This window comes from Urocitellus parryii, chromosome 5 (assembly GCF_045843805.1).
Source record: "Urocitellus parryii isolate mUroPar1 chromosome 5, mUroPar1.hap1, whole genome shotgun sequence".
NCBI lineage: Eukaryota > Metazoa > Chordata > Mammalia > Rodentia > Sciuridae > Urocitellus > Urocitellus parryii.
The window spans coordinates 47,629,656-47,643,504 of NC_135535.1; positions in this window are offsets into that span (position 1 = coordinate 47,629,656).

The following is a 13,849-nucleotide window of genomic DNA, read 5'->3' on the forward strand; positions in this document are numbered from 1 at the left end:
GGCCAAATATTTTGCATAGAGCACCCCTCTGGGGTGGACCAGGAGCTGGAGATGTTGACCTAGTTGAGCAAAGGTTTTTCTAAATGTCATGCTTTGGCATACAGTGGTTCTGGCCTGGTCTGGGGTTGGGAAGGAAAGAACCAAAACATAAAGATTGAAATTTGGATACTGAGCCTACTCTTTCAAAGAGATGAAATCCCAAAACAGTGACATCCAGAAATCCAGACAAGAACTTAGCATCTATCTGATTCATCAGTGAGCCACTGACTTGAGATTTAAGGAACAGAGCTTATTCTGGAAGGGCTGTCTCAAGGCCAGGCTCCAGGCCAAGGTATTCTAGAAATTCTGTTTAGTGTACTCATAGAACTCTGTCACCCTCATCATTCTTAGCCTAGTTGGGAAGACTAGTTTACTGCCTTCCTCATAAGTTCCACTGAGGTAGAGGCTGAATCCATCCTGTTCAACCCTGTCACCCCGGAACTCAGCATTGTGTTGTACATGGTCCTGACTCCAGTCCAGGTATCTGCCACGAGATCATTGCAATGGCCTCTTGGCTAGTCTCTCCACTTCTGTTCTTTCACCAGTCCAATATGTCATTCCTACATTCTCCATTGGGTTTTAAGAAAGGGAAATCTATTTTTTGCTATCAACATGCTTATGACCCTTCTGTGATTTCCCATTCCTCTTGGAGCCCAAATCTCAAATATTATTTCCACACCAAAAGTAAACTACGGGGTCTCCATACCAAAAAGTCATCCCACTTTCTTTCAGTTTCTCATGCCATACTCTTTCCTCTATACTCCTCAACCTCTCTTTATCCACTTAACTCCTTCTCATCTTTCAGATTTCTGCTTGAGCGTCAGTTCCTTGGGAAAGCCTTCCTTGAAATCTTGGTCTCCCTGGCATTCACTTACTCCTGTAGCCCCTCGTGCTTCTTTTCCATAGCATTTCCCCTCGTTGAGTATCGTTATTTGATTGTATACTCCTTTAAATCCATTTGTCAATTTTATGAGTGCAGAGAATGTACCCATTTGTTGGAAACCCAAATATGGGTTGAATTAACTTAAGAATACCTAAATCCAGTGATAAGAATTGGAGCTGGGGAAAGACTGGGGATTGGAGGGCCTTTTGGCTTGTGAACCAGTCAAAAGGCCAGCTATTAGAATCAGGGAGAATGAATTTCAAGTGATTTAACGTGGAACCATCGAGAGGTGGAGCTTCAGAGTGACTCCCTCTCTCTCAGTAAGCGTGGACCTGGGTATACATGAAGAAATTAAGCCTTGCCAGAAATCACACAGTTGGTCAATGGAAGACCCAAGACTCATACTGGCTCTGAGTTTAGGCATCTCTTTTCACACCAAAGAGATGCTTTTTGTGTTGCATGAGAACAATCAGATAGCAGATAAATCATCACTGAAGTGTTTGCCTGGAACTTCTGTCCTGCTCCTGCATGTCTGACTCTTAAGCAGTAGCGGCATCTGTGTTAGTCATTTATTCTCCAGTCGTGTCCAGCTTAGAGACTGAATTATGATGGCTGTTACCTAGAGGTTTGTGCAGAACATCTGTATTCCGCGCTTTGCTATTGGTGATTGTCTTTTGCTTGTTCCTGTGGGTTCAGTCATGGCAAGAATACTGATAGAGCCACTCCTGGGGAAGACAAATGGGAGCTTCGTCACACTGCAGAGACACGGGTGGCAGGGCAGGTGGCAAGCAAGCTGGGATATGTTTGTTCCTATCTCGAGAAAGGCTTTGGACAGCAGCAAAGGAGCAGCCTCAGAGACAAGTGCTAGAGATGAGCTGCGCAACTGCAGATCAAATGACATCCTGCATGCTGGCAGAAAACAAAGTCAGCCACGTTCCCACCGGATGGGGGACTCTTGCAGAAGAAAGACACACTCCATTTTGTTATTTGCTTTAGCATGAAAGCTTTTGTGAAAGAGGATCTGTGGTAGCTGGAGGAATGCTTTCCGGTGAGCATTGTATGCTTTTAAGGGGACAGTAAGGGACTGGAAACTTAACATCCCCTGTCCGTTCTTTGTACAATCGTGTTTCTGTCGATTAAAAGAATTGCCCCCGGTAACCTTTTTGGTGACTTCATTGATCCACATTCTTAATTTTAAATTGTTTTGTAAAAACAGAGCTGATACCTCTTGAGCTAGTTAGAAATTGTAAAATCTTCTCTTTGCTTTAGTTTCATAACATGAAAAACACAGTATATACAATGAAGATCTCAAAACACGATACTTATTATTTTTAAAAGTATTTACTTAGAATTCTCATTTCTAGCTGATTAGACAAAATGAGTTTTAACATTTTTGTCCATTTTCAAACAGTTTTAAAACTTCAAGTATCTTTGCTAATTTCTTCTATTATTTACAATATTATTTACCATATTTTGTAACAAATGACCCAACTCAGACAAGTGCCTTCAATGAAAGCACTAACTGGCTAACGGAAGATAAACTGTCCCTTCATTTGCAGGCTGTGGGATGTTCTGCGAGTGTCCTTGGCATTCTTTAGTGGGTTCTGTCTTTGAATCCAGATAAAGGATATCTGCAGTGATACGTGAATGTGTTTAGAATCAACCTTTGAAGTGCTGAAACACTGATTATTAAATACCAAATCAATCATGTATTTTTTAGTCATTTTATAAACGAAGTTTACTTAACACACTTATTCTTCCATAATATATATTTGGAATATATTTGGTTGCTATTACAAACTTAAGATGGTCTTTAAATAAAGCATCATTTTTACGACTTGTCTCAAGTTATCTATCCTCGAGTTATAACTTTTTTTTCGAGACAGGGCCTTGCTAATTGCCCAGGATGGTCTTAAACTCCTGGACTCAGGCCATCCTCCAGCTTCAACCTCCAGAGTAGCTGGGACAACAGGCCCGTGCACATTCTTGAAGCAGAAAACTTTCAAACATAACATCAATTCACAGATCCTGTTTTTCATTTATGAAATGAAATATTATACTTTCTCACAGTCTTTCTCCCCAATACGCCCTACCTGCTGCCCTTTTTCTTAACAGACAGTTGCTATTTAAGTGTCAGATTCTCAGGGTCAAAGGACCCATTTGGCACTTGTCTGGACAATGTAGGTGCCCGTAAGCTTCACCCTATTCAGAATCTCAGCCTCTGGCCTCAGTGAAAGGCTCTTGGCCCTGGAGTTGGGAGCTCTTCACACCTTCCCCTGAACTGGCTGTGTCCCTCTGACAAATTTCATAGTTCTGTTGTTCATTCTTGTTGCTAAGATTTTTTTTTTTTTATTTTTTATTTTTTGGTTGCTAGGATTTGAAGCTTCAGACTTCTTGGCTTCCCGGCTGGCCCTCTTCTGCATATGTAATCCATTGACCTATGCTATATTTAGTCTCATCCCTGCTTAGACTGTGGATCCCTTTGGGTCCATTTCTCCTCTTAGGCCAGCCTGGCCTATGTAAGGAAAATGAAACAAAACTATTCTATCACCTACCTATCTAATACAAATATATATTTGATCTTTGTTGCTGGTTCCTGGCACACAGCTCCTAAAATGGAGTCTTTGGAGTGGTGGGTATCTTTGTATGCTAATGAGATAACTGGTAGGTGAAGGCCCCTAGACAACTTCAGGATGAGGGTTAGTCACCAGAAAAACAAAGCTTGATTATAGGCTTGGAATTTTCATCATGTGTCCTACCCGACAACCTCTAGAGAGAAGAGAAGAGCTAGAGATCAAGTAAATCATCAATGACCAATGATTTCAACCAATTCAATCAATTATGGGTACATAATGAGACACCCTAACCTCCAGGGAGAACTTCTGGGCAGAGGTCATGGAAGTTCCATGCAATCCCCACACTCCTAACCACTCCATATCTTTCCCTATACATCACTCCTACTTGACTGTTTCTGAGTTGTATTCTTTATAATAAACCAGCAACAGTAAGTAAAGCCCTTTTTTGAGTTCTGTGAAAATTCCAGCAAATTATCCAATCCAAAGAAGGAGGTTGTGGGAACCCCCGACTTTGTAGCTAATGGAATGATTTTTAGACAGAGTACTGTTATGTACATAGATTAATTGAGGTGTTCTTAACCCTGGCTGCACATAAAACCTCCTGGGATTTTATATATATATATATATTTTTTTTCAATGAACCTTTATTTTATTTATATGCAGTGCTGAGGATCAAACCAGTGCTTCACACATGCTAGGCAAGTGCTCTACCACTGAGCCACAACCTCAGCCCCTCTCTTGGAAGTTTTTTTTAAAGAAGTATATATCTATGCTTAGGCTGCACCCCCAGAGATTCAAATGCAATTGGTCTGGGCCTTAAAATTTTCTCCAAATTTCTTTAGGTGAGTCCAAAATACACCCAGGGTTAAGAGCTTATTGGGTTAAACCTGCATGTTGATAGTTTCAATGTTCTACATTTTCATCTGGTGTTCAAATTCATAGCCTGCATATTGGAATATAGCTAACTAAAAGTTTCAAATAATACTGAAAACAACACTTTCTTGTTATTCCTTACTCATTTGGCATTTCAAAAGATAACATTACAGCAAACTTAGTTTAAAAATTGAATTTGTTTTTATTATGATTCTAGAATTGGGCAACATCTCATCTATAGAATGCAACGAATATTCCACTGAGCTGAGGTGTTGGGCTTTATAGACAGAAGAAGGCTGAAGAAAGCAGAAACAGGGAACAAAAATGGGTTGGTCATTTCAAAGTTACTTTCCTTAAAGTCTTAAAAGAGGGAGCTTTCTTAGGTAGCTCAGGTAAACCAGGATCCTTCCATGGATTGCTGTGATTATTTATTTTTTAGAAAACTAGCTCACCTTAAAGCTCAATTTGATTGTCAGTTTGCACTGATTGACTCCCTTTTGGCTTGGTACGGTCTGCTGGGATATTGCACAGGAGGCTAGTTTAAAACAATGGTCACTCATGAATTTATTCAGCAGTAATAACCATTGATAAATACCTTGCATGATATGCTTTTGTTGTGTTTAATTTTTTTCCTTTTGAATGTAATGTGGGCATATTATCAAACATTGGAAGAAGGAAGAAGAAAAGAAAAAAGAGAGAGATCATGAACTCACTGTTCTACCTCAAGCACTAAGAATTCCAGTGTATTGTCTCCTCCTCTTCTTCATGCATCTGTGCAGAAAATGAGATTAAATGTTGATTGCTATATAGTTGAGTGTTCCCCAAGGCTTTTTTTGTGTTGAAGTTCAGTTTTCATTGTGAGATATTAAGAGGGTGAAAAGTTAATCTATAGTGTTGAGAAGTGAGGGGAGTGGGTTTTGGGAGGTGAATAGGATTATATAAGGTCACTAGGATGGTGCCCCCACAATTGAGTCATGGTGGCTTATAAGCAGAGAAAGAAATACACACAAGTACTCCTGTTTCTTGCCATATGATGCTCTGTACCACTCTGGGACTCTGCCAGAAAGAATGCCATCACCAGATATAGCACCTTGACCTTGCACCTCTAGAACTATGAGCCAAAATAACCATTTTTTCCTTATAAAGTAGCTTGTCTCATGTATTTCATTATAGTAATTAAAAGCTGATTAATATGGTGATTTAAAACCTACAAAGAGGTTCTGATAATGTAGCTCAGTGTAGAGCACTTTCCTACTATTGAACCTATGTCTGGGTTCAATCCCCAGACATACACACACACCCCTTACAAAATTTCAATGTAAACGATATAATATATATAACATAAATTGTATTTTTTGGACTAAGGAAAATTCTTGAATCCTGTGACCCTCCCCTTTTGTCAGCTCAATACAAACAGATTTCTTTCTTTTTTTTTTTTTAATATTTATTTTTTAGTTCTCGGCGGACACAACATCTCTGTTGGTATGTGGTGCTGAGGATCGAACCCGGGTCGCACGCATACCAGGCGAGCGCGCTACCGCTTGAGCCACATCCCCAGCCCTACAAACAGATTTCTGTCCTTACCTTCTTTAGTCAAGCATTAATCTCCAGCTTGAAAAAATAAAACTGGTCTAGTCAAGGTCATGGTGACCTCCTAATTGCCAGACTCATAGATTTTTCAGTCTCCAATTTAACCGCTTTCTGAAGCACTTGGCACAGTTGAGCACTCTGCCTCTTTGAAACTCTTATCTCTTGACTTCTGGAACACCGATCTGTCAAAGAACAAAATTACAAGTTAGCTTAAGGATCTTAATTGGCTTTATTTTCCATTCTACAATCGAGAGACATTTCATTCCATAAAATAGAATAAATGTTTGTTGACTGAGCTTAAAAAACCCAGAAACCAATAAGAAAAAGAACATTGGCTTTTAAAAAAGTTACTTTGTAACTTTTGTCACTATTGTCGAATAGTGACTTGGCACTGCCTATCCTTGATTTAGGGCACCTATTATGAGAAGGCTTGTGAAGAGATGGAGATCCCATGGAATGGAACCAAAGAAAAATAACAGCTTGGTTAACATCAGATTTCCTTGGGTTTAAATTTTTTTTTTTTTTTTAGTTATAAATGGACACAATACTTCTATTTTATTTATTTATTTTTATGTGGTGCTGAGGATCGAACCCAGTGCCTCACATGTGCTAGCCAAACGCTCTACCTCCGAGCCACAACCCCAGCCCTCAGGTTATTTTTTTTTGTAAGGACTAAAGAATATAAGGATTAAAGCAAAGGAAAGTTTAATCATCATGCCAACTGTAGCTGGCTTGTTAAGAAATTTGGCTATAAGACTTTCTTGGTTTCTCAGAAAGTATGACAACTTAGTTACAGCTGGTGACATGGAATCTCAGCATAAGTGACTCCATTTTGATTTTCAGTATGTTTTTTTGGGGCCCAGTACAGGGACACTAGTTGAAAACAGTGCCCTCCTTGGCTTTTATTTAATTATCCAAGCCATGCCTATTAGCAGAATAAAAGACAGTGTTATCAAGAATGTGGTTCTGCTTCTCAGGACCTGCAGATTCCTCACACCTATGGAGAGTTGAAACTGCAAACTCTGAGGCCAAGGAGCCACGTCTAGTCACACTTTCACATACTATTTATTAGTGTATATATTTTTGCAGGATTTATTTTGAAATCAAATGGTAAAATGTAGCCTTTGTGAGCTGGCTATGATCCTCAACAATCTTTGAACTTAGAAAAAGCTTCTGTGGCCTGGCCCAACTTGCTCCCAAGTCTGTTGGTCCAAGCTTCTCATATGATCAGCTCAACCTAAGTGCCTGTTGACATTCTTTGTCTAGCTGGGCTAGGTGCTCCAAATGGAATCTCCATTTCTTCACAAACCTTCTCATAATAGGTGCCCTAAATCAACAATAGGACGTGTCAAGTCACTATTCTACACAGTCATGCTGCAAAGGGAAAGATCAACTTCTTTTCTCTTCATCTGCTGTTACATTCTGAATCTTTGTGTCCTCCCCAAATTCCTATGTTGAAATCCAATCCCTAGTGTGTTGGTTTTAGGAGGTGAGGCCTTTGGGAGGTGACTAGGTCATCAGGGTAGAGTCCTCATGAATTTGGGATTAGTGCCTTTAAATGAGCCTTGAAGGGGCTTGTCTGCCCCTTTGCCCTTCCCTTCTACCATGTCAGGACACAGAATGTGCTATCTATGTGGAATAGGCCCTCACCAGACACTGAATCTGCCAGGACCTTGATCATGGATTTCTTACCCTCAGAACCACAAGGAATGAACTTCTGTTACTTATAAATTACCTGGTCTAAATATTTTGTCATAGAAGCAGGAATGGAACAAGATATCACTGTAGACAGTTATGGTGGATTCCATCTCATAAATAATTATGCAAGTCTGTACCTATCTTCCCCAATGCTCACAGTCACTGGCTAGGTTCAGGCCTACAGGGTATGTTAAGGTTTAGGATTAAGGCTAAAACAGAGTGGTTTAGAATGAAGGCTCAGCCTTCTTTGATTTGAGATCTATAAATATAACCAGAAAATTAAACTAGCTATAAAAAATTTTAGTATAGTTTCTGAAAATGGACAGGAAAAATATCTCCATTTAGTGTTATTGCTTGAGCTACTCCAGATTTATTATCCTTAGAATGAAAACTATTCCTTTTCCCAAATAACCAATAATTTGGAGAATTTATTGTTGGCTTCTCCCCTGCCCCCTTATTTTGGTAGTACAAAGGATTGAACCCAGGACTGCTCTACCACTGGGCTACATCCCAGCCCTTTCTCTCTCTCTCTCTCTTTTTTTTTTCTAAATTTTGAGACAGGGGCTCACTAAGTTGCTGAAACTAGACTGAATTTGTAATTCTGCCTCAGCCTCCAAAGTCACTGGGATTATAGGTATGTGCCACTGTGCCTGGCTTCCTTTTCCTTCTAATAACTAGGTCTTTCACTTCCCACAAATTAACTTTTGTCAATCATATCTTCTCTCACAAGTTTTTTTCTTTGGTTGAGTTTCCTAAAGTACGAGACCAAGAAGGCACGTTTGGTGAGCTCTCATCTTGAAGCACAAATATGATGGAAAAATAGAGGAATGTGATGGGCATAGTGCGCTTTGGGGGCCAGGGAAGTAAAGAGAGTGTTCCTGTAACATGCAAAACTGGTGCCAATATAGCATTAGATGAATTGAAAGCCTTCTTAAAAATTCCACTTTTCCTATATTCTCTCATATTTCTAAATATAAATTATCATTAGCAAATAATTATGATGAATAATAACACCATCACTTAATTTCCTGCCAGCTGAGGCCTGGCAGAGTTGAAGCATGCTAAACCTCAAGAGCATGCAATTTTAGAAATGAACAATTAAGCTCAGAGAAGATGAGAGTGGAGGTTACCGTGGCAACCCAGTCCCACAACCCTGCGAGGCCATGTTGTCTCTGTGTATGACTCACAGAGACTGGTTACTGTGATTTATACTCCAGGCAAGGTTTAGGTACAGAAATGAGGGCATTTCTCTTGTGCAAGTACAGAAAGGATGGGTATTTTGAAAATCCTCTTCAGAGAAGAGGATTCTGTGATTTTTCCGTGAAGTGACAAAGGAATAGTAGCAGATAATAAGTTTTAGTCTTAAAGTATGCATAAAAATATTGAAATTATAGGCTCTGCAAAGATATTTGCATGGAAATTTAATAGTTAGTATAATGGTATAACTAATTGTTAATTCAATAATACTGGTTAGGGCTGGGGATGTAGCTCAGTGATAAAGCACCTGCTTAGAATGTGTGAAGCCTTGGGTTTGATCCCAAGCAACACACACACACACACACACACACACACACACAATACTAATAATATTGATCAAACTCTAATATGTATCAGAATCCACTGTAAGTGCTGAGACGCAATGAATAAAACAGAGGTAAACAATATATAATGAATGATTTATGGTATCTAGTGTGTTCAAATGTGATGAGGATTATGATGATAAAATAAAGCAGGGCAGGAATACTGGAAATGATGGGGCTGAGGGGTATGGTAGGGCCTTTCTCCCTTATAAGTTGATTATCTCAGGTATTTTATCACAGTGACAGAAAGCTGACAAGAAAAATCTTTATAAAGAAGATAATATTTGCACGAGTCAAAATGAGGGAGGGGTGAGCCATGCAGACTTGGGGCAAGAACGTTCCAGACAGATTGAATGTCTGTGTAAGGGCCCTAAAACAGACATATGTTGCCATGTTCAAGGAGAGTTAGGAGAACTGGAGTGGACTGAATGAAGGGGAAGGAAGCGAAAGCGAGATCAGAGTGATAACCCAAGGCAAGATCACATAGGGCTGCTGTATTTCGGACCTGGAATGTCCCCCAAAGATCCATGTGTTTAAGACTTGGCCTTGGGCTGGGGATGTGGCTCAAGCGGTAGCGCGCTCGCCTGCCATGCGTGCGGCCCGGGTTGGATCCTCAGCACCACATACCAACAAAGATGTTGTGTCCGCCAACTAAAAAATAAATATTAAAAAAAAAAAACTGTAAAAAAAAAAAAAAAAAGACTTGGCCTTCAGTTTGGCACCACTGGGAGGTGGTAGAAACTTTAAGAAGTTAGTAGAAGGAGCCAGGAGAAGTGGCACACACCTATAATCCCTATGACTCAGGAAGCTGAGGCAGGAGGATTGCAAGTTTGAGGCCAGCCTGGGAAATTCAGTGAGACCCTGTCTAAAAATTAAAAAAATAAAAAGGGCTGGGAATGTGGATCAGTGGAAAAGTACCCCTGGATTTGATCCCCAGTAGACACGTACACACACACACATACACACACACACAGAAAAAAAATAGAAAGAAAGAAAGAAAGAGAAAAAAGAAAAAGAAGTTAGTGAAAGGAAATTAATTGGGAACATGCACTTGAAGAGGATATTTGGACTCCAAGCTCTTCCTGTTTCTCTCTTTCACTTTCTGGCTGCCATACTGTGAACAGCTTTGCTCTTCTGTGCACTCCCTGCCATGGTGTTCCGTCTCACCACAGATCCAAAAATCAATGGAGACAACTGACCAGGGACTGAATCCTTTGAAACTGTAAGCCAAAATAAACCTTTCTCCCTTATAAGTTGATTATCTCAGGTATTGTGTCACAGTGACAGAAAACTGACCAACATAAAGTACTTATAGGTCACTGAAAGTATTTTGGCCTTCATTCTGAGCAAAATAAGAGCCATGAAAAGATTTTTGAGCAGAGGACTGACATGAGCAGATGGGAGACAATAGAAACATCTCAGAAGCAAAATTACATAGACCAAGGATGGAAGTGGTCAGATTGAGTTCATTTCAAAAGCAGATACAAGGGCTGGGATTGTGGCTCAGTGGCAGAGTGCTTGCCTTAGATGTATGAGGCACTGGGTTCGATCCTCATCACCACATAAAAATAAATAAATAAAATAAAAGTATTGTGTCCATCTATAACTAAAAAATAAAAAAGGTAGATACGATAGGATTTCTCTTTGTATTGGGTATTAGATGTGACAAGAAGGGGGGAATCAGAAATGATAACAGAGTTTGGGGCCTAGGAAAACGGAATGATGGAGGACAGCGGATAGAGTAGGTTGGGTGGTGGAAAGCAGTGGGGTGGAATGGGAGAACTAATTAAAGTTTGAAATATTGGTTGGACATAACAAATAGAGAAAGAGAAGGCAGTTGGGTATACAAGAGTTTAGAGGTCTGTGTTGGAGGAATAAATTTGGAAGTTATTGGGCAAAGAGACAGTATTTATTTATTTATTAGTTGTAGATGGGCACAATATCTTTATTAATTTATTTATTTTTACTGGTGCTGAGGATTGAAGCTAGTGTCTCACACATGCGAGACAAGGGCTCTGTCACTAAGCTACAACCCCAGCCCGAGAGACATATTTAAAGCTATAAGGTGAGATGAGAGAACAAAGCGGCTGAGAAGTAACCAGACTGAGGTCCAAGATACTACACCAGTAAGATGTTGAGAAGGAAAGAGGGGCCAACAAAACACAAGACTAAGGAGATAAAAGCAAAGCCAGGAGAGTGCAGGGTCCTAGAAACCAAATGCAGAAAGCAGTTCTAGGAGGAAAGAACCATCAGAGGGGCCAAAGGCTGCTAAGTGGGTGACTCGTCCATAGATTCAAACTGAGTGAAATTCACTGGTTCAGGGGACTCCTGCCAGTGGGGAGTGACTGCATCACAGTTCAGTTTCCTCTCTGGCCGCTCCTATTTCTTTGTTCCCCGACTCTGTTGATCCTGCAGGTATTACCTTATAAAACTGCTCATAAACCTCCTTGTCAGGGCTGGGCACGTGGCTCAGGCCTGTCATCCCAGCTACTCAGGAGCTTGACACAGGAAGATTGATCGATTGTAAATTCAAGCCCAACCTAAATAACATATCAAGATCTGCCCCCAAATAAAATAAAACGGGTTGGTGGCATAACTCCGTGGTATAACCCTTGCCTGGTATGTATGGGGTTTGGGGCTTAACCCTCAGCACCACCACAATGATAACAACAACAAAAATTCTTACGGGGACACACCAGGCAACAGTACCCACCGCTCGAATGTGGGACCTGCCAGGAGGCCTTCCCTAGCTGGCCAGCTCTGGAAGAGCATGGGAGGCAGCAGCATTTCAGCCACCACGGCCAACTCTGCTGCCCGGGAGTGAGCAGGTCTGGTGAAGCACTACCTAAAACAGCATGAAGAGACTGCAGCTGCCCCAGTCACTCACCACTGGCAGGAGACCCGTGAACCAGTGAATTCCACTCAGTTTAAATCTATGGGGATGCTCAGCCCTGCTTTTGTGACTTTGCATGTTGCCAACAGTTGGTGCTAGATCACCATGTGAAAGGGCATGGGGACACTCAGGTCTACAAGTGTTCTGACTGTGCTTACAGCACCTAGACCCGGCAGAAGATCATGTGGGGGGGGGAGGGGGGCGGGGGGAGCCTTCATGCTGTCACCTCTGCCTGTATGCTGTACCTCAAGTACCACATGAGGATACACAAGGAGGAACAGAAGCACCTGTGTCCTGAATGTGGCTACAAGTGCAAGTGGATCAACCAGCTCAAGTACCACATGACCAAGCACACAGGACTGAGGCCATTCCAGTGTCCCGAGTGTGAGTACTGCATGTGCACCAGGAGACACGGGCTTCCATGAGTAAGCAGTGTGGCAAGGCCCTCAAAATGTGCTTCCTGTTGCTCCCCCACCTTCGCAAGCACAGCGAAGCAAAACCCTACTGTGCAATGTGTGCCACCATGATTTTGGCTGGGCTGCTGGCCTGCCATCTCGCCCTTACCCACACTGTCCGCGATCCCTTCTTCTGCTGCCTCCGCAGCTACAAGGCCAAGCAGAAATTCCAGGTGGTTAAGCATGTGCACAGGTACCATCCTTACCATGCTGACCCAAACCAAGGTATGGGCAAAGACCCCAATACCCTCACCTGCGTGATGTAAAGCTGGAGGATCCCAGCCCTCTGGCTCCCCCTGCTCCTCCCACTGGACCAGTGGGCTGAGAACCTACTCACCACTAGGCAGGAAGAAAGTATAGTCAGAGATGTGCATACTGGGACCAGAGGTAGTCTGAGGAGCTCAGGGCCTAAGAAAGGATTGGCTTTGCAGTGTCAGTGAGACTGGAACCCCTGCACCCCCAGAACTCTGGTCATAGTACTTTGAAATGAACAGCTATATAAGAGAGAGACATGGATCAAAACACTGATTTCTTCCTGAAGTGCACGGTGTTTTTAACCTGTGAATTTCTAGTTTCTTAGAGTCCCCAGCTATAAGATCTTGGTTTTATCCACTCTGTCTTTTCTTTCCTTCTTACTGTATCAAATCATATTTTATTTTAGCACATTAAAAACAGTTGCATCTAACTGGATGCCTGACGCTCTACGAAGCATGTTAAACAGAAACAACAACAACAAAAAATTCTCCCTCTGGGAGTTAGTGTCCAAGAACCCACCTAAGACACCGGGCATTATATTTGGTATATTGTACATAATATATATTTTAATTTTCATAACAATTTCAGGATGTAAACATTATTGACTATTTTAGAGAGACGAAGATACAGAAAACTAGTAAAATTGGATGACTTGTCCAAAGTCACAGAGCTAAGAAAGTGGCAGAACCAGGATTTAACTCAACCTCTTGGACTCCAAAGCTATGCTCTTCCTTAATGTGATCTTAACTTGAAGGAGTCTTCTGGTGGGAACCAGGACCAAGGAAGTCAGGAGGGTGTTAAGAAATGTTGAGGTGTGAGTGAGACACAAAAAGCAATAAATAAGGGAAGAGTCAAGGTAGGGGGCTGCAGACACTGACTCCTCCACCCACGGGGGAGGCCAAGACTGAGGCTCTGTAGAAGCAAAGAGTCAGAAATAAAGCAGGAAAAGAAGAATGAGTTGAAGAGCTAACGGATGAAGCAACTCAGTCTTCATGTGCAACCCAGAA